Source organism: Camelus ferus, chromosome 12, assembly GCF_009834535.1.
Source record: "Camelus ferus isolate YT-003-E chromosome 12, BCGSAC_Cfer_1.0, whole genome shotgun sequence".
In the NCBI taxonomy this organism is placed as follows: domain Eukaryota; kingdom Metazoa; phylum Chordata; class Mammalia; order Artiodactyla; family Camelidae; genus Camelus; species Camelus ferus.
The window spans coordinates 34,526,072-34,546,881 of record NC_045707.1 but is presented as its reverse complement, the minus strand read 5'-3'; positions in this window follow the sequence as shown (position 1 = coordinate 34,546,881).

Genomic DNA, 20,810 nt, shown 5'->3' with positions numbered 1-20,810 from the left:
AGTCATTATTTCAAGTATTTCTCCTGTTCCTTTCTCTCTTCTCCTTCTGGTGTTCCTACAATGCATACATTACACCTTTTGTGATTGTCCCACAGTCCTTGGATATTCTCTGTTCATTCCAGTCTTTGTTCTCTTGGCTTTTCAGTTTTAGAGGTTTCTACTCTTGTATCCTCAAGCTCAGAGATCCTTTCCTCAGCTGTGTCTAGGCTACTAATAAGCCCATCAAAGGCATTCTTCGTTTCTTTTACAGTGTTTTTGATCTCTAGCATTTTGGGGGGTTCTTTCTTAGGATTCCATCTCTCTGCTTCCATTGCCCATCTATTCTTACATCCTCTCTAATGTACTTTATCCATTAGAGCCCTTAGCATGGTTAATCATAGTTGGATTAAATTCCTGTCTGATAATCCCAGCATCCCTGCCACACCTGCTTCTGATGCTTGCCCTGTCTCTTAGAACTATATGCTTTGCCTTTTGGTGTGCCTTGTCATTTTTTCTTCATAGTTGGACACGATGGACCTGGTAAATTGAACTGCTATCCATAGGCCTTTAGTCATGTGGTTGTGAGGTGGGGCAGAGAGCATTCTGTCGTCCTCTGATTAGGTCTCCGCCTTTTAGTGGGCCGGTGCCTCTGGACTGAACTTCGCATGCATTTCTCAGGTGGAACAGGATGGCTCGGTCGGGCTGAAGTTGGGTGTTCCCCTTCTCCCACGTGGAAAGCTGGAGCCAGCTGGAGTTGGTTATGTCCCCTCCCCAAGGCCAGTTAGGCTCTGATAATAACACCCCCGCAGATTAGGTTCTAGTTAACTAGTTCCCCCTGAAGGCAGCCTTATTAAGAGCAGAGGGCTCTGGCGTAGTTTAAAATGGCTCCCTTTTCCCTGCCTTGCTAGAAGCACTAAGCGATTTTCTCTGATATTTACTAAGAATTTGGTCGAGCCCCACAAAAGTGGAGGCCGCCTCTCTGCCTGAGTCCCCCTGGAGTTTTTAACCCTGAGGGCTGTCCACACCGAGCCTCCGGCGATTCGTCAGTTACAGCTCAGGTCTTCCTGCCCCAGCACAGGTTCCTGAGGTCGCTTCCACTAGTCTCCACTCCGGTAAGTTGTGACTCTGATATTTGCCTGACTGTCTCGCCAGTCTTAGGGGCAGTCGTTCGCCCAGTGTCCTTACCTCTCTTACAGATCCCAGAAGAGTTCTTTTCTTCAGTCTGGTTAGCTTTTTGCTTCAGGCTCCAGTCAATTTCCATCAAACTGATCCCGACTGGCTTCCGTTTGCACCGTTTAGTCTCGTTCCCATCCACCCTTCCACGTCCTATAATTTAGCTTTCTCTTTCATTCCTCCATGCCCTCGCATATGCTATTTCCATTTTACATTACTTTCATTGTCCACCTGAAAAACATTACTGTGTAAGAGTGTAGTGGGAACAAGCGGGAGAAAAGACAACTCAAGCTGGCTTGAGTGTGTAAAGAGAATTGATTGGCTTATGGAGCCAGGGTGGGCTGGCTTCAGGAGTAACTGGAAGCATGGTTCAAAATATGTCATTGGGGTTTTGTTTTTCTTTTTTTCCAGTTCCTTTTCTTACAATTATAGTCGGTTTACAGAGACCCTGTTTTTCTCCATCTCTGCTTGTTCCTGCTTTTTGACATGTGTTGATTGAATTCTCAGTGCCATTGCAGAGCCATGTGATTGTGGTAATTCCAACCTCATATTCCTGAGGAGGGGTCAGGTCCAGCTAGGGTGAGAGAATCTCTCTTTCCAGGCATCTAAGCAGTTCTGACTGAAGTCACGTGGCCACCCCAGACTCAACTGCTGTGCCCAGAGACATGGAAAGCATTTATTGGCTTAGATCTTGGTTGCACACCATTTGTCCCCCATGAGCCTATCCCACTGTTCCACCAGACCACAAGGACCAAGAAGGGCAGGGGGATGGCTCCCCTGCTGAAAAACAGGGACTGTTAGTCTGAGTAAGGCAAATGGCTACTAGATGACTAAAACACATTTATCCACTGTACTGTTTTTTTTAAGACTCAGTTTAAGCAACCCCACTAGACCGAGCTCTTTGAAGGCAAGGACTTTATCTTTTTAATTTTTGTACCTTAATGTCCTCCACATATTAATCACTAGGTAAGCATGCACTGAATGAAGAACATGCCTGTAGGAAAACAGTAGAGGCAGCAACTGTTAGGGGCAGTCGGGGAAAGTTTCAAAGAGGAGGTGGCCCTTCAGACAGGTCTGGCTAAGAGTGTGAGGGCACCAGGAGTGGGGGAAACAGAGAGAAGGGCATCCAAAGAAGGAATAGCCTGTGAAAACACATAGACTGCAGTGAATCTTTAAGCTCAAATCATCTAGATTAGGAGAAGCAGGAGATGGAATAGGACAGGAAGGCTGGGAGCAGCTTGTTAAAGACAACAACAAAAAACTAAGAAAACCTAAAGCTGTGTATTTATCTATCTTTGTATTTGGTATTGTATCTTTGTATTTATCTCATGCAGTAGAGAATCACTGCATGATTTTGAATGAGGGATTATTAATATAATTGAATATTTTACTGTAGAAAAACAGCATTGATTTCTTTCCTCTTCCAATCTATCCCTCCCGCTGCTGCGAGAGTCAAGAAACCAATTAGGAGACTGTTACCTAATCAGTCCAGAGAACAAAAGGGAAATCAAGAGAAGTATTCCTAGGAAGTAAAATTATAGAACTTATAGAGATCACATTCACTTAGAGATGGACACTTGAGAGAAGGTGGGAGACAATCAGATTGTCCGGCCAGGTCGATGGCAACACCGGAAATAAAGATGAGGAACAGAGAAAATGGAAGCATTTGGAACTATGCCTCTTTTTCCTTCTCTGTGCTTTGCTGTTCTGTGCTGTGTTGTGCTTTGCTTTTTCAATCCAGGAAAATATTTAACCCGTACTAGGTGCAACAGGGTTAGGTAAGATCTCCCCCAAATTGATAACTATCTCGGACAAGGCTCTAAGGATAAAGATGGGTTGAGGTTTTGGGAAACGTGTAAAGAAGGGTTCTGGCATAAATTCACCTGCATAGAGTTATAATTTTCCCCAGAAGAGCACGATAGGAAATAGAAGTTTGAGAAATCCAACCATAAGACCAAGTCATTGCAGTGGAGAAGGAGATGGGGAAAAGCAGCTGGGGTGAGTTCTAATCCTGTGTTAGCTGACAGTAAGTGCCTTTGATTATTAGAGTCTTGCATTGTAGGATTCTCATCTGACTGGGTGCTCTGCTGATGGGAGGGAATTTGTTTTATTTTTTATGAGGCATAGTTGCACTACAGTATACTAGTTTCAGGAGTATGACATAGTGATTCATCATTATTAGGTTACACTCCATTTAAAGTTATAAAATATTGGCCTGTAGTCCCTATGCTGTACAGTACATCCTTGCAGCTTATTTTATACATAGTAGTTTGTACCTCTTAATCCACTACCCCTATCTTGTCCCTCCCCCTTCCTTGTCCCCACTGGTGACCACTAGTTCTCTATATCTGTGAGTCTGTTGTGTTATATTTATTCATTTGTTTTATTTTTTAGGTTCCACATATAAGTGATAACATACAGTATTTCTCTTTCTCTGTCTGACTTATTTCACTTAGCATAATGCCCTCCAGATCCATCTATGTTGTTGCAAATGGTAAAATTTTATTATTTTCTATGGCTGGGTAGTGTTCCAATGTGTGTGTGTGTGTGTGTGTGTGTGTGTGTATATACATATCTCCACACACATATATATATATACATAGCACATTTTCTTTATTCATTTATCTGTTGATGGACAATTTAGTTGCTTCCACATCTTGGCTATTGTAAATAATACTGTGATGAACATGGGGGTGCATATCTTTTCAAATTCAAGTTTTTGTTTTCTTCTGATATATACCCAGGGGTGATACTGCTGGATCATATGCTAGTTCTGTTGGAACCCCCATACTGTTTTCCACAATACATATACCAACTTACATTCTCACCAACAGTATATAAGGATACGTGTCGTTATGTGTGGTCTTATGGACAATAGCCATTCTGACAGGTGTGAGGTGATAGCTCATTGTGGTTTTGACTTGAATTTCTCTAATTAGTGATGTTGAGCATCTTTTCATGTGGCCTGTTGGCCATCTGTATGTCGTCTTTGGAAAAATGTCTATTCAGTTCTTACTATTTTTTAAATCGAGTTGTCTGTTTTTCTGATATTGAGTTGTATGAGCTGTTTGTGTATTTTGAGTATTAACCCCTTATGGGTTTTTTGCGAATATTTTCTCCCATTCAGTAGGTTGTCTTTTTGTTTTGTTGAGGGTTTCCTTTGTGTAAAAGCTTTTAAGTCTAATTAGATCGCATTTGTTTATTTGTACTTTTGTTTCCTTTGCCTTAGGAAACAGATCCAAAAAATATTGCTACAATTTGTGTCAAAGAGTGTTCTGCCTATGTTTTCTTCTAAGAGTTTTATGGTTTCTGGTCTTCATTGGTCTTTAATCCATTTTTGAATTTATTTTTGTATATGGGGTGAGAATATGTTGTAATTTAATTCTTTTACGTGTAGATGGTCATGAAAACTTCTCATCAAAAGTCAATGATAAGACTTAATTTTCAGGGGGGAGAATATAACTCAGTGGTAGAGTGCCTGCTTAGCATGCACGAGGTCCTAGGTTCAATACCCAGTACCTCCGTTAAAATAAATAAATAAATAAATAAATAATAAATAAACCTAATTACCCCCCAAAATAAATAAATAAATATTTTAAAATATAAAAAATTTAAAAATTAAAGTTTTTAAAATTTCAAAAATATCTTCAAATGCCATTCAGATTTTATAATGAAACAAGTAACATAGGCTATAATCATCCTCCACAAAGTTTCATTTCAGTTATATTTTTTAGTCCTATTTATCTTATGGAATTACAGAATTTTAAATATAAGCAACATTGTGACTCATTTCTTTTCCTGTAGGTATTGAAAAGCCTAATATTAAATATACAGTTTTCACTATCATTTCCTTGAAGGAAAAATTAAAACCTATAAGCAAAAGCTGTATAGAGATCTAAAAAACAATTTTAAGAAGTCTATAAACATTCTGAAATAGCCTTAAGATTTTCCCAGTTCTGAAACATTATACCAATATCATATAATTATCATGTTCTAGAATTCCTTTATCTACAAATTACTTCATTTTAACTTTTAAATATCATATATTAAGTAAAATCCTTTTTCCATTTTCATTACTATGTAAAACATATTAATTCTAAGAGTTTAGTATCACATTGGGTGGCATAAACTATTTCTGATGTTTATTTCTAGAGAAAACTCCTTCCTGTCCCATTAATCACTTCAGTCCCTCCAGAGTTAATTAGAATTGTTTCATTATTTGTTCTTATATTCCTACACCTAAAGCTATTACTGCAGTCATCAGGGTAAAATGCTGACAAATGAGGCCGCTTTTGACATACCTGAACCAAATAGCCCCATCCAAACATATAAATCTCTGAGTTTTCAAAAATAATAATACGCAAAACAGGCTAACTGACTTTTACTGCATCCATTAACCCAGCTCTGACTATAGGAGACTTATTTTCCTCAAATCTCTATTGTTTGGATTTTAAAAAAATTTTTTTTTAAACGGAAGTACTGGGGATTGAACTCAAGAACTTGTGTGTGCTAAGCATGCGCTCCACCACCAGCGCTATACCCTCCCATTGGATTTTTGTTTACAGTATGTCATTACCATTATAAATTATATGTTTATATATGTTTTATATGTCTCTCTCTCTCTCTCTCTCTATATATATATATATATTTAAAGGCTGTTAAAACTGAGTTAGCCTTCAAGGATGTCACAGTTCTTCCCCAAAACACAACTATAAAGGCATTTCTGAATCTTAAATATAAAGCAGGTTTACAGATTAGAGAAACAAGTTATCTGTTGGAAACCTGAGGATTGTCTGAGCTACCCAGACTTGAGAATAAGGGATCACACTGTGTTCCAGATACCCAGCCCCCGGCGTCTCACACTCAGGTTGTAGGAAGGTCGACAGTAGTATCATGACTCCTAGGATCTGGAGTCCGTTGTCACGATTTTCAGGTGAAAAATAGAATGTTTCAGTAGGCAGCAACTCATTAGTAAAAATGTACATTAATAACTCTAAAAGAGAACTAAGGCAATTTTCAAAAACAGTTCCAGGTAAAGAAAATGTGCAGTTTGTCTACAACAGCGGATGGCAGTGCAGTAACCACCTGGTTATACAGCCGCCTGCAAGATGGTGCCCTGGTGAGGCAGGACAGACAGTCCCAGCGCCAGGAGGCAGATAGAACTTAGGGAGGAAGGAATTTAAATACTGACAGGCGAACTGCAGAAACCACCTGACCCACGCTGATCTGAGTCAAACCCTAACAATAGTAGCTGATGAGGAGGTACGGCTGAACGTCTTGTACTTCTCATGGGGATAGTTTAACATGGTCAGAACAAACTAAAAAGGAAAGAAAAGAACATCTCATTTGCAAATTATCTCTGGCAACTACAAATCTATTTTCTGTATCTATGTGCTGGCTTTATTTTATTTTACTTCAGATTTCACATATGAGAAACAGCATACAGTATTTGTGTATCTCTGTCCAACTTATTGCACTTAGCATGATGCCCTTGAGGTCCATTCACGTTATTACAAATGGTAAGATTTCATTGTTTTTAATGACTGAATAATATTTCAGTGTGTGTGTATGTGCATGTCACAATTTCTTCTGCATTCATCCATCAAAGGACACTGAAGTTGCTTCTGTATCTTGATTATTGTAATCATGCTGCATTCAGCATGACAGACAGTACATACATCTTGTCCTAGTGTTTTCATTTTCTTCTGATAAATACCCAGAAATAGTGTTGCTGGATCATATGGTAGTTCTATTTTTAATTTTTTGAGGAAACTCCGTATTGCTTTCTATAGTGGCTGCACCAATTTACATGCCTATCAACAGTGCGTAGGGATTCCCTTTTCTCCACCTTCTTGTCAACACTTGTTTCTTTTCTTTTTAATAAGCATATTAACAGGTGTAAGGTGATAGCTCATTGTGTTTTTATTTGCATTTTCCTGATGATTAGTGATGTTAAGTATCTTTTCATGTACCTGTTGGCCATCGATGGGTCTTCTATGGAAAAAGTCTGTCCACATCTTCTGCCTGTTTTTTAATCAGATTGTTTGGGTTTGGGTTTTTTTTTTTTTATTGCTATTGATTTCTCTGAGTTCTTTATACATTTTGGATATTAACCCCTTGTTAGATACATGACTTGCAAATATTTTCTCCCATTTGGTAGGTTACTTTTTCATTTTGTTGATGGATTCTTTGCTGTCCAGAAGCTTTTTAATTTGATGTGATCCCACTTGTTCATTTTTTCTTTTGTTGCCTTTGCTTTGCTTTCTTAGGCTCAAAACATCATCACCAAGACCTATGTCAAGGAATTTACTGCCTATGTTTTCTTCTAGGAGTTTTAAGATTTCAGGTCTTACGTTCAAGTCTTTAATCCATTTTGAGTTAATTTTTGTATGTGGTGTAACACAGTGGTCGTTTTATCCTTTTGCATGTAGCCGTCTAATTTTCCCAGCACCATTTATTAGAGACTATTCTTTCTTCATTATATATTCATGGCTACATTGTCATAAATTAATTGACACATCTGTGTGGGTTTATTTCTGTGTTCTCCGTTCTGTTCCATTGATCTGTGTGTCTGCTTTTATGTCAGTACCTTACAGTTCTAAATATAGCTTTATAATACAGTTTGAAATCAGGGAGCATGATGCCTCTGGTTTTATTCTTCTTTCTCAAGATTTCTGTGACTATTCAGGGTCTTTTATAGTTCCCAATAAATTTTAGGATTGTTTCTTCTATTTTTCCAAAAATATGCCATTGGAATTTTGATAATGATTGCATTGAATCTATAGTTTGCTTTGGGCAATATGGACATTTTAACAATATTAATTCTTCCAGTCTATGAGCATAGGGTATCTTCCCACTTATTTGTGTCTTCAATTTCTTTCAGCCATGTCTTTATAGTTTTCAATATACAGTTCTTTCAGTTCCTTGGTTAAATTTGTTGCTAGGTATTTTACTATTTTTGATGCTGTTGTAAATGATATTTTCTTAATTTCTCTTTCTAGTAGTTATTAGTGTATAGAAATGTAACTTATTTTTGAGTATTTTATATTTTGCAACTTTACTAAGTAAGTTTATTAGTTTTAACAGTCTTTTGGTGGCATCTCTAGGGTTTCTACATGTAGTATGTCATCTGCAAAATAGTGCAGTTTTACTTCTTCCTTTCCAGTTTGGATGCCTTTTCTTTCTTTTTTTGTGCCTAATTGCTCTGGCTAGGAATGCCAATACTATGTTGAAAAAAAATGGTGAGAGTGGGCATCCATGTCTTTTTCCTGATCTTAGACGAAAATCTTTCATCTTTTCACCGTTGAGTATGATGTTAACTTTGGGTTTGTCATGTATGGTCTTTATAATGTTGAGGTACATTCCTTCTGTACCCACTTTGTTGATAATTTTTATCATAACTGGATGTTGAATTTTATCAAATGCTTTTCCTACATCTATTAAGATGATCATGTGATTTTTATCTTTCATTTTGTTAATATGTGTCACATTGATTGATTTGCAGATGTAGAACCATCTTTACATCCCTGGGATAAATCCCACTTGACCATGGTGTATGGTCTTTTTAATGTATTGTTGAATTTGGTTTGCTAATATTTTGTTGATGATTTTAAAATGTATATTCACTAGGGATATTGGGCTGAAATTTTCTTTTCTTGTGGTGTCCTTGTCTGGTTTTGGATTCAGGATAATGCTGGCCTTGTCAAATGAGTTTGGAAGAGTTCCTTCCTCTATTTTTTTTTTTTTTTTGTAAGAGTTTGAGAATTGGTATTAATTCTTTGAATATTTGGTAGAATTTACTAGGAAGCTATCTAGTCCTGGACTTGTGTTTGTTGGTAGGTTTTTGATAACTGATTCAATCTCCTTACTAACAATCAGTCTGTTCAGATTTTCTATTTCATCATGATTCAGTCTTTATACATTGTAAGTTTCTAGGAATTTATTTCCCTTAGGTTGTCCAATTTGTGTTCATAGTAGTCTCTTAACGATCCTTTGTATTTCTGTGGTATCAGTTGTAACATCTCTTTCCCTTCCAATTATTTGAGTCCTCTTTTTTCTTGGTTAGTCTAGCTAAAGATTTGTCTATTTTGTTTTTCTGTTTCCAAAGAACCAGCTCTTAGTTTTATTGATCCTTTCTATGTTTTTAGTCTCTGTTTCATTTATTTCTGCTCTAATCTTTATTTCCTTCTAACTTTGTGCTTCATCTTCATTTTTTCCTCTTTTTCTCTTTTCTTGAGGTATAAAATCTAGGCTTTTTGAAACTTTTCTTGTTTCTTGAGGTAGACATTTATTGCTATGAACTTCACCCTTAGAACTGCTTTTGCTATATCCCATAAATTTTGATGTATTTTGGTTCCATTTTCATTTGTCTTACAGTATTTTTTAAGTTTCTTTTTCACTTCTTTTTGACCCATTGTTGTTCAGGTCCATGTAGTTTAATCTCCACACATTTGTTGATTTTCTAGTTTTCTTTGTGTAATTTCTGGTTTTATACCATTGTGGTTGGAAAAGATACTGGTATTATTTTGTAACTGAGCAGGACCCTATTGTCATTAGTGACCATCTGAAATCTATAATGGTGTTTGTAACTGCTGAACTGTATAATGGTTTAAAGGTTTTTTCTCATGCTCTTGCTGACCAGGATTAGGCTGAAAAGGAGGGAGGCTTGGGTGATCCCCCCAATCCTCTTGTGGTGCTGTTGCTGCATGCAGGGATCAACCTCAGTGCCCTGCTTCTGACCCCAGTGCCCTCCTCTTGACCCTTGTGGTTTCCATGTATCCTGTTGTTCTCCTGCAGCAGGAGATCCTAGGCCTCAGCCTGGCTTAAAAGGCTAAAAGCATTTATCAATCTGACTTTAAATTGCCCAAGTTTTTCTCTAGAGCTCTTTTCCATGGAGCCCCTTCCTATGAATCCTTTATTCTAACAATATTAAGAGAGTCGCAAAGCCAGAGTTGTACTTCAAAACCAGCAGAGGGAAGGGGACCACTGCATCTGCAAAAAACAACTTTGCAACAATCTGTTAACCTGTATGTAATGTCTGTGGAAACTAGCTCTGTCCCTTGAACTATAAAACCCCCTGCCTTCTCTGCCCAGTAGGGTCACAGTCTTAGAAGCACTAGCCCACCGTGACCTCCTTTGCCTGGCAAAGAAATAAAGCTGCCTTTTCTACTTCATCCAAAACTCTGTCCTCAAGTCTCAGTTCAGTAAGCAGGGTATGGAGGCCACAATTTCAGTCTTAAATTTACTAGACTTTTTTTGTGTGTGTGGCCTAACAAGCGCTCTGTCTTGGAAAATGTTCCATGTACACTTGAAAAAATATTATGCTGCTTTGGGATAGGATGTTCTGTATATGTCTGTTAAGTTCATCTAGTCTAACATGTCATTTCAGGCTGATGTTTCTTTATTGATTTTCTATGTGGATGATCTAGCCATTGATGTAAATGGAATATAAAGTTCCCTTATTATTTTTAAAACTCATATATATATATTTGGGTTTTTAAATTCTTTTTATATATATATATATTTTTTTTTAATTGTCCCCTACTATTACTGTATTGTCCTTTTCTTTCCTTAGGTCTTTATATATATTTAGGTGCTTCTAGGTTAGGTGCATAAGTATTTCAAATTCTATATCCTCTAGTTAGATTGAGACTTGTGTAATGTCCTTCTTTGTCTCCTATTGGAGTCTTTGTTTTATAGTCTATTTTGTCTGCTATAAGAATAGCTATCTCAGCTTTCTTTTGGTTTCCATTTGCATGGAACATCTTCCTCCATCCCTTTTTTCAATCTGTGTATGTCCTTATATCTGAAGTGAGTCTGCTGAAGGCAGCATGTAGATGGGCTTTTTAAAAAATCCATTCAGCTGTTCTGTCATTTGATTAAAGAATTTAGTTCATCTATATTTAATTATTGATATATGCTTATTCCCATTTTGTTAATAACGGTTTTTTGGACGTTTTGTTTTCCCTCTGGTTCCTTTGTTCTTTTCCTGCTCTCTTCCTTTGTGGTTTGATGACTTTAAGTGGTATGCTTAAATTCCTTTCTCTTTCGTGTATCTGCCATAGGTTTTTGCTTTGTGATTACCATGAAGCTTACATATAACCTACACTTAATAAAACAGTTAATTTTAAGTTGATAACAAATTTGAATTCATTCTTAAGCTCCACATTTTTACCCTTTCCCCTCCCCACTTTTGTTTTCAACATTACACTTTACATCCTTTATCTTGTGTATTCCTTATCTGATTTTGTAATTATAGTTCCTTTTATTACTTAGTATTAGTTTTATTGGTTAGTATCTGTTTTATTCATTTAGGTGCTCCTATATTGGGTGCATATAGGTTAATGAATGTAGTATCTTCATCTTGTACTGCTCCTTTATCATTATAGAGTGTCCTTTATCTTTATGGCCTTTGTTTTAGTCTATTTTGTCTGATATGAGTATTGCTACTCCCACTTTTTTGTTATTTCCATTTGCTATGACCAAGCCCACCTCTCTTTTTGTGGGAACACACCAACAATGGAGCCAAGCAGAGAAAGCAGCTATGGCAAGGCTGCATTGGGCCCCTCCCCTCCCCTCCCCTCCCCTCCCACACACATCCACCAACAGTGGTGCTTTTTTATGGAGGTCCCAGGCTGTTCTGTTCTGCACACACCGCCAGCCAGAGCGCACACTGCCCTCCAGTCTCTTGAGGCTGCCTCTGTGCAGTGGGCCCCAGCCTTTGCCTGGGCTCCTCGCCAATTTCCAGCAGCCAGTCCTGGCTTGTCCCTGCTGGCTCACTTCTAGGGCTGGGGATCGCAGGAACCGTCTGTGTCGGTTTCTCTTAGTTCTGTCTGCCAAGTGGTTGCCACTTTCTCCTCTGAGTCTCAGAAGCTCTGCTTCTGTCCCCACTGACCTCCCAGCTGGAGAGGGGGTGTCCCAGAGTGAGGGTACCTTTCTTCCTATGCCACTCTCTCCCTGCAGGACCAGTCCTGCACCAATTTTTTTTTCCCTTACCAGATTTTCTTACCGGATCCTCCTGTATTTCAAAGTGAGAGACACTCCGCCAGTTCAGTAGGTGTTCTGTGTGACTCACTGGGTTTGTAGATGTAATTCTTGGTGTATTTGTAGGAGAGGGCAAGCTGTGAGTCTCTGTACTCTGCCACCTTGGCTTAACTCCCTGAGCCTGAACTCTTAACAACTATATTATAATGTTTCTCATTAAAGCATTAGAGAATACCAAAAAATAACAAAAGCTCTAAGATGGCAGACAAATCTCATGTGCTATTTATTGTCTCAAAATTCTACTGAAATGACAGGAAACATTTGTAAATGGGAATAAATCCAAAATATAGAGATCAGAAGGGAAGGCCAACATAGTTCAAAAATTCTGACAAATTTCTAGACGACAGGAAAACGGGGCATTAAAGAAGTCACAGACTAGACAAAGCAGGCATCCTTTTAGTCCAGCCAAGCCCCAGAAAGGACTCCAGCCTGTGAAGCATTAGGTACAGAGAGGGACAAGTTTCCAGCAGTATTCAGCTTTACATGAAGAGCTGCCTGAACAGTTGACCTGGTCAGTTTGTCCCATTACCCTCCCCACTTGGCAACTACTGACTATGGCGTGGGGAAGAGCAGGATCTGCACAAAGTTAACAGAGAGGTGCTTTTTAAAGAAATTGGACTATATATCACATGCATGAAAAGCGGACAGGCTTTAAAGATGAGAGTTGGCCCTTGGATTATGTTCTCTTTGTCAACTGGCATCACAGAAGGCTTTTGGAATCCTTGACTCAGCCTACACGATAACAGCCAGCCACATAAAGGGAAGAAAAAACAAGATACACTAGGCAAAAGGTGTATCTTTAACTTGAGGGAAGGTATAAAGACTAGGAGTGGCATAGTGGCTGAGGAAAGTATTTTATTCTTGCCTGAGGTTAAAGGTCAGCCCTGGGTGTGACAGATGCTGAGGCTAGAGGGCCAGACTGGCCAGATCTGGAGCTTGTACTTGCCCTATAGGCAAAAAGCCACTGAAGGATGTAGTGCAAGAATATGAAATAGTCAAGACCCTTGTTTTGGCAGTTGAGAGTACTTGGAAATGAATGCTCTCTGGCTACCCTAAGGCATTGGGTCCCAAAGTGCGGTCTGAGAAGGCATCAGGACTTGGGAGCTTAAAAAAATGCCAATTATTGGGCCCCACTCCAAGCTACTGGATCAGACCCTCTGGAGCTAGGGTCCAGCAGTCTGTCTTAACAAGCCCTCTGGGTGATTGTGATGCACATTTGAAAACCACTCTTCTAAGGAACACTTCTCTCCAGACATTTCATCTGTTCCAAGAAGCTTTCCTGCCTCACCCATATAGAATGATATCCTCCATTATCAGCCATTCTGTCCCCTGAACATACTTCATACAGTAGCCTTTTGTGGTCCGTCCTTATGGCAGTTTTTTCATGGTGACCAGTGCACTTCATTGTGTCGGGTATGTCTCTCACCTGCCTTTGTAGGCCTGGCAGGACCTAGCAAAGTACTTAACAAATTAGCTTGCTGAGTGAATGGACCTAAATACCAATGAAGAGCATGTGTAGTAGTCCAGTCAACAGATGAGGAAATGAGGTCTTGAACTAAAAGAGTGCTAGGGATGGGCCTGAGAAATATTTAGGAAATAGGCAGAATGTTAATAAGAGCTAACAATTTTATAGCACTATGTACCAGGCAGTTTGCATTTAGATGAAGAAACTCAGGCTAAGTAACTTACTCAAGTCAAGCAGATAGTATTCAGCCAAGATTCAAACCCAGGCAATGTCTGGCAGCATGCATCTTTATGTTCTTTTTTATTTATGCTATTCTGCCTCCAAACTTGTGCTAAGATTTCCAGCTTGAGTGGCTGGGTAAATGGGATGCCATCAGCAAAGACAAAAAGACAGGGAAAAACCAAGGGAAGTTGCTGAGTTCAGCTTTAGCTATGCTGTGTTTGAGATACCTTTATTGGGTGTCCAGCAAGTGGTTTGATAGAACAGTCTGAAATATAAACTAGGCTAGGTATAGACTTAGAAATCAACATGTAAACCACAAGAAATGGATGAGATGACCCAACTAGGATTATATAAAATGAGAAGACATGAACTGAAGGCCCTAGTGAACAGTATTTAAGGGAAACTAAGATGCCGTCACTTCACAACTGTAAGGAAACCCCCAGAAGACAGTAACATCTTAGAAGCCAAAGCAACATGTAGCCTCATGGAGAGAGTGATCAACAGTCTTAGTATGAATGAGTTCAACCAAGAAAAAGACTGAAAGCCATTGTGGCATCTAAGGCTTCACTGAAGCATCTAAGGCTTCACTGAAATTGGTTTGCTATATCATCTATAGAGGGCCAGATTAGAATAAGTTAAGTGAAAAGAAGGGAAGACACTGGGAAAGCAAATCTGATTCTCTACAGAGAGATGGCACTGAAGTCTTCTTAGATGAGACTCCAGTGTGTTTTTGAGACTGCAGCAGATGGAACCACTGGAAGTGGTACTGAGGATAAAGGGAAGAGATGGAGGACCAACTTAACCAGAACCTGGGAGACACTGGAGGAAGCTGGGCTCTGGGATAATGTCTGGACTTGAGCACAAGGCAACAACTCGGCCTCTGAGATGAGGACATGAGGATGGGAAAGGATATGAAATTCTTACGTGGGAGGACAGGAGTAATGGCCTTAATTTTGACAAAATGAGGTTAATGGTAGTCCACTGGGTTTGGAGGCAGGGTTAAGCAAAACAAAGGAAGATTTAGAGAACAGGAGAGGGAGCATCCCTGGATGCAATAAGAGGACGATTAATTTTATGAGTAAGCCATTTATAAAAAACCAGGAGATCCAGACTAGGCAAAGACAGAAGACTATGAGAAACAGAAAATGGTGAGGAAGATAGATTACAGGATTCTGTGAGGTCAACCAGTTTAAAGCAGGTGAGGATAGAACTTGATGGATAGGAGATTGTAGTTAGTGTAGGATATTGGAGTTTAAGTTCAAACAGCTCTGGATGAAACTATTTAAGCTGTAGCCTTCAGAGTGGTTGGCTGAAATAGCAGTTTAAGGTTGATAAAACCAAGAATTACAGGGTTGAATACTGAATGCTATCTACGTAAGTACATTTCAGAAAATATCAACATTGCTCCTAGGACTTTTAGGAGACTGCTGTTTTTGTTTGGAAAAATGTATTTGAAATGTGAAGGAAAAGAATGCTTGAGGTAGATGATCCATTTCCCATGGCCCTCAGTGCCACAGCTTAAAACAGTTGGTAACCAAATTGGATTGTTACTCTGGAGGGGTGAAGATGGTTGTAAAGGATAGGGAAGAGAGAAAAGATGAAGGCAGGAAAAAGAGGAGCCAGACACTGGCATGGAGTGGAGGAACAGCTGAAGAGAAACTGTGGCAGGGTGGTTGAAAAGAACTTGTAAGAACAGGTAAGTGTCCAATTTTGAGTTGTTTGCAGTGGGGTGTGCAGTGTGACCTAACTTCTGCCCACCTTGCCTCTCAAAAAAAAAAAAAAAATCACTCCACAGCTCAGCTGAACTTACTGTTCTCACCAGTGCCTTATGAGTAAGACCGTATGACTTCTTGCCAACCAAAATGTGATCAGCAGTAGTGTCACTGTTAGGCAAAAGCACTAGGAGACAGATGTGACTCATTACTCACTTTCCCTCTGTCACAGCAACAGAACATACTCTGAAGGGCAGCTTGGTTACCTAGGCTCCCAGTGAGCTGGGAAGCAGACCCCCATGCTACGCACTGGACATGCAGTATGTGTTCGAAACCACCTCTTTTGGGGACTATTTGTATTGCAGCATAATTGTATATATTTCCAATAGCCAATCAATTGCCCTCTCAATTTCATCTCTAACACCCTGACTTCCACTCCAAAGATATACTGGTTCAGCATAACATTATCTCACCTATATTACTCCAGTAACGTCCTAACTCGACACGTCTTAACCTGACTTCCTTCCAATCCTCTCTAAACTGCAGTTCATCTTTCAAAATTACAAATCTGATCGCATGACTTGCTGGCTTTTGAGTCCTCCTAGGCTTGCCATCATCCCTGAAATTAAGTCCAAAATGTTTACAAGGCCCTTCCTAGACTCTTCCTGTTTTCCCTATTCCAAACTGTAGGCATATACTCACCTTCTGAATACACCATGACATCTCGTCTCTGTGATTTGCTAATTTTGTTCCCACTGCATGCAGTATACTTCTTGGTTTAGGCCTGTCCTGACCCCTAGACCAGGAACCTCTGTGCCACAAATCATAGAGCCCACACAGTATTTTCCCTATTGAAACACTATTTAATAGCAATTACATAGCGTGTTTTCCCCATAGATACTGTCCCCAATGTCAGTAGGAGGTATCAAGGGAAGGGAGGGAAAAGGTAATTAGCTTTGCCTTTGATGATCCAGTACAAGAATGGAGGCATGCTAACACATCTGACATCAACCTTGCTGTGTAGAGCACTGTGAGCAGGGCTAGGGCAGGACAGACCAGTGGGGCCTTGCAGCGGGGCAGCCACACATGGTCATTTGATAATGCCTGACTGTACTTTAGAGGGTGACTGATGCTGGAGCGAATTTCTTAATCTTTTAAAAGTAGATTTTAAAGACTATGAGTGATTTTCAAGGTTTACAAACTAAGCATTCTGGACTTACTAAAACTGCTGACCAATCAGCCTCATTAATACTTCAAAAATGGTTCAGAAGCTTCAAAGACAACTCAATGGTCTTGTTTTCAAGAGTAGACAATTTGTGATAGTTTTTCTGCCACTTTGCCTACCACCATTAGTCTTTAAAATGTCACATGTGGGTATGAAGAATCATAAAAAGCATATTATTGTCTCCAAATATCCATTAATCCTAGAAAAATAGCAAAAATCTGCTAGTCAGCTCAACTTTAATAGTTAATCTCAAAGCTCAAATATCTAGTTTTGAAAGTATATAAAATGTCACTATTTGGCATGTCTTTAAATAAATATTACAGCTAAACAAGAAATTACCTGTACTGGGAAACAAGTCCTTAGTTGAGGAAAGTAAGTCAATGAACAAACTCTTTTCTTGAAGAGAATGTAAATGAGTAATTTTAAAAATCCACTTTTTGTAAGATTTCAAGTAAAATGTACCAATTGCTTTTTAATGTGATGCATCAACTGCAAAGCACACTGCTCATACTCCCCTGTATAGTAGCCCCCTTTATACAGATTTCTTTAAGTATGAGACGGCATTCTGTAGTCAGAGAAAAACAGTATGTTAAGGGATTTAATAAAGACCATCCATTTAAATCAAAAGAGGTAGTAGTATACAAAAACCTATTTTCACTAAAATTAACATGATAGTTCAGTTAACTGGTGGATGAGAAGCAGTACTTAAATTTAGTTATTAGCAGGATGAAGAACTGACACTTAAGAATGTCTGAAAACTTCTATATGTATCTTGGTTATAGCAGCTAACAAGAAACAAGAAAATCTCTCTAAAATAGTGGTTCTTAATTGGGGTAATTTTGTACTCTTCCCCATCCCCCTACCCTACTGGGGACACATGGCAATATCTGGATACAGTTTTTGGTTGTCACAACTGGAAGTGGTGGTGCTACCACTGGTATCCAAGTGCGCAGAGGTCAGGGATGCTATAATCTTAGAATGCACAGGGCAATCCCCCATGACACAGAATTATTCAGTCCAAAATGTCATAGTGCTAAGCCTGAGAAATCCTAATCTAAAAGGAACATGCGTTTTTCTACCAAAGTCTAAATTCTAGAGGAAAGCATGGGTTTTATTTCTAGAATAAGAAACTAGGAGTTTATTTCCAGACCTTTTAGGAAAGCCTAATTTAGTTCATGGATGGTAACAATTCCAAGCAAAGTACACATTTGGTGTCTTTTGAAAATACTACATTAGGATCACACACATTTAGCTGCCCTTACCTAAGTAAGCAAGTGAAATATTTATATTACAAGTGAAATGTCTGTGAAACAAGTAAAACAGCTTTTCAGAGTAATAGATTACAGGCTACTAAATCATGAGGTTATCATGGTATACATTAATCAGTTCTGAAACACAATTCTTCAGATTTTTCTTGTGTGAGAGCATTGTACAATAAAATCACTCAGTGTGTATCAACCATTAGTTACTGATAATAATCAGTAACTAATAATAATTATCAGTAACTAACGGTTACACTAATTCCAATACATCCTAATATAGAAAGAATTTCAATTCGCAGAGCTCTTTCCCACCTAAGATTTAAGTGAACAATTCAGCTTGCCAAAATAATCACTGATAATCATTTAAGATAAGAATTAAGAGTTCAGTATATTAAGACTCCCTCTACTAAAAATCATTCTGACACACTGACATTATAGGATCTAATAAAGTAAAATTACCTGCAATACTCACCCCTTAGTAGTTTTAAGTGAGGTTGGTTTTTATGACATCCTATGAAAAACAAATTCCATTTTGAAATGAGAGCTAACTTTCTAAGTTACAAAGAGCCAAACCACGTTGCTGGTGACTCTTCCCCTAAATTTTGTACTACAGATGTTCACTAAGTCTTATTTTTCTAGTATTAATAGGAAAATAAGCAACTTACTGTGCTGTAAAGGGAAAAAATCTAATTTCATTGTGCATCATGTTTAAGAAAATGGCCTTACCTGGGGAGCTTTTGGGCAGCTTGCCACCAGCTACTTCCAGTGTGTTCCATCGTGCAACCAGAGGTGTCAGAGGAGTTTTACCTAATTAACTGGAAAAGTGAGTTACGAGAATATCCTTTTCTCATACAACAAAATGAACTGTTGCTGTTAATGTCCATTTTCCATTCCACAGAAGATTAAATAAGATTTCAAAAACAGATTTGAATCTGGGGTGGCAGTGGTCTGAAAACTAGGATTCAATTTAGATAGAGCTAGAATCCAAATTTGCTGAAATTTTTAAACTTTTTAATATCAAACCACTTACTAATAAGCATTAATACGTAGAGGTTGGCAGTTAATTTTAGCAACTGAAATTTTTGGTAAAATTTAGTTTGGGCAGAAAATGTTGCTTCAACTTAAAAATTTGTCATGTGACTAAACACACCTTACAAGGCTTATTAACCCGTTAACTGACTTTTTCAGTGACTTTCAAGTATTTTGTACATTTCATTATTTTGAACTTCAGTCATGCCTGTATAATCATATCTGAGACTGAGCTAGATATAAAGATATCAGAACACCCCTTAAAGCTGGTTAAATTAGATATGCCCCTATGTTATTTCTTTACCATTTTACCTAACAAAAAGTGTAAAAAAATGACCAATTTGGTTACTTATGGTTACAAAAAAATTATGTACATATTCAAACATTTGTTGAAGTCACCATACTCTAACTTTTTAAGAAGTCTAATTTCCCAGTGGTTAAGCAGCTTTAGATATTATTAATGAATACATGACCACCATTTAAAAAAATTATCATTCAGTGCTACTAATTTTTATAAATTCTAAAGTTAGGCCTTGCCATACCAAATTTCCTTCTGCCTTAGTTTCATAAAATAACCTCAAAACACAACCCCATATTGAGCTTTCTTTAAAAAGAAATCGAGTAGACCTAAATGGTTTAAATGTCCTCCCCCAAAAATTAGCAAACAGCTTTTCTCTTACTATTAACTTACAGATCTCCTAAGGAACTTACGTATGCAGAATTGTTAAACAGAACTTCGAATAGTATTTTAAATACCAGTAAGCAGTGTGAGTGGCAGATTATGACTGAACCCCACACTTTGCAATTTCCAGTCCAGTATCATAACATCACCACTAGAAGTATGAAGTTAATCAGTACAACTCAGCATTTAAAATCTGAGTATTCTCTTTTAAAATCTAGTATTCTTCTTACTAATTTTATTATATATGTGAATATATGCATATAATCTATATTATATATAAACACTAAAACCATATCTACTACTCGAAAAGAGCATAATCTTATTTCTTTTGTTTAAAGATAGAATTTCAGCTACATTAGAAAAATTAGCCATTTTGCAAGACTCAAAACCACATGCACTGTAGAAATTAAAAAGAGAAATCCAGTACAAGAAAAGTGTGTGGATTTAACTTCGGACAGTTAACTAAATCCAAAGACATTCACACAACATATGCATGTCAGTCTCCTATTTGGTCCTAGAGCCTGCAGTATTGTAATTTATTGTGAAACCATGTAACCAAATACTTAAATATATCCACAACATCTATACCACGGAAATGCATATAGTACATAATATACTAACATCTCAAAATAAATTTCTATTACAGTTTTATGCGAGTTATGGTATAAGATTATCCCCTGCCACATTTTGAAATGACACCTTCAGGTATGGTCCATGTCAATGACTCATTAGTGGACTCTTCTCTGCTTCTGGAATGGTAAGTCAAAATCCTTACTGGTACTGATGTCTTATGCATTTTCCTCTGGACATTTGAAGTCAAGCTATTAATCTAATAACCACAGTATGTTATCAGTTAAAACCACTGCATATTTGGATGTTAAAGCAGGAAGTTAATACAGCAGGAAAAATATTTCTAATTCACAGTTTCAAAAATAAAGGGTGCAGTTTTCAAATATCTGAATGCTTAAAATTGGTCACTCAATTTTACAACTGCCTCCTTCAATACATGTAAACTATG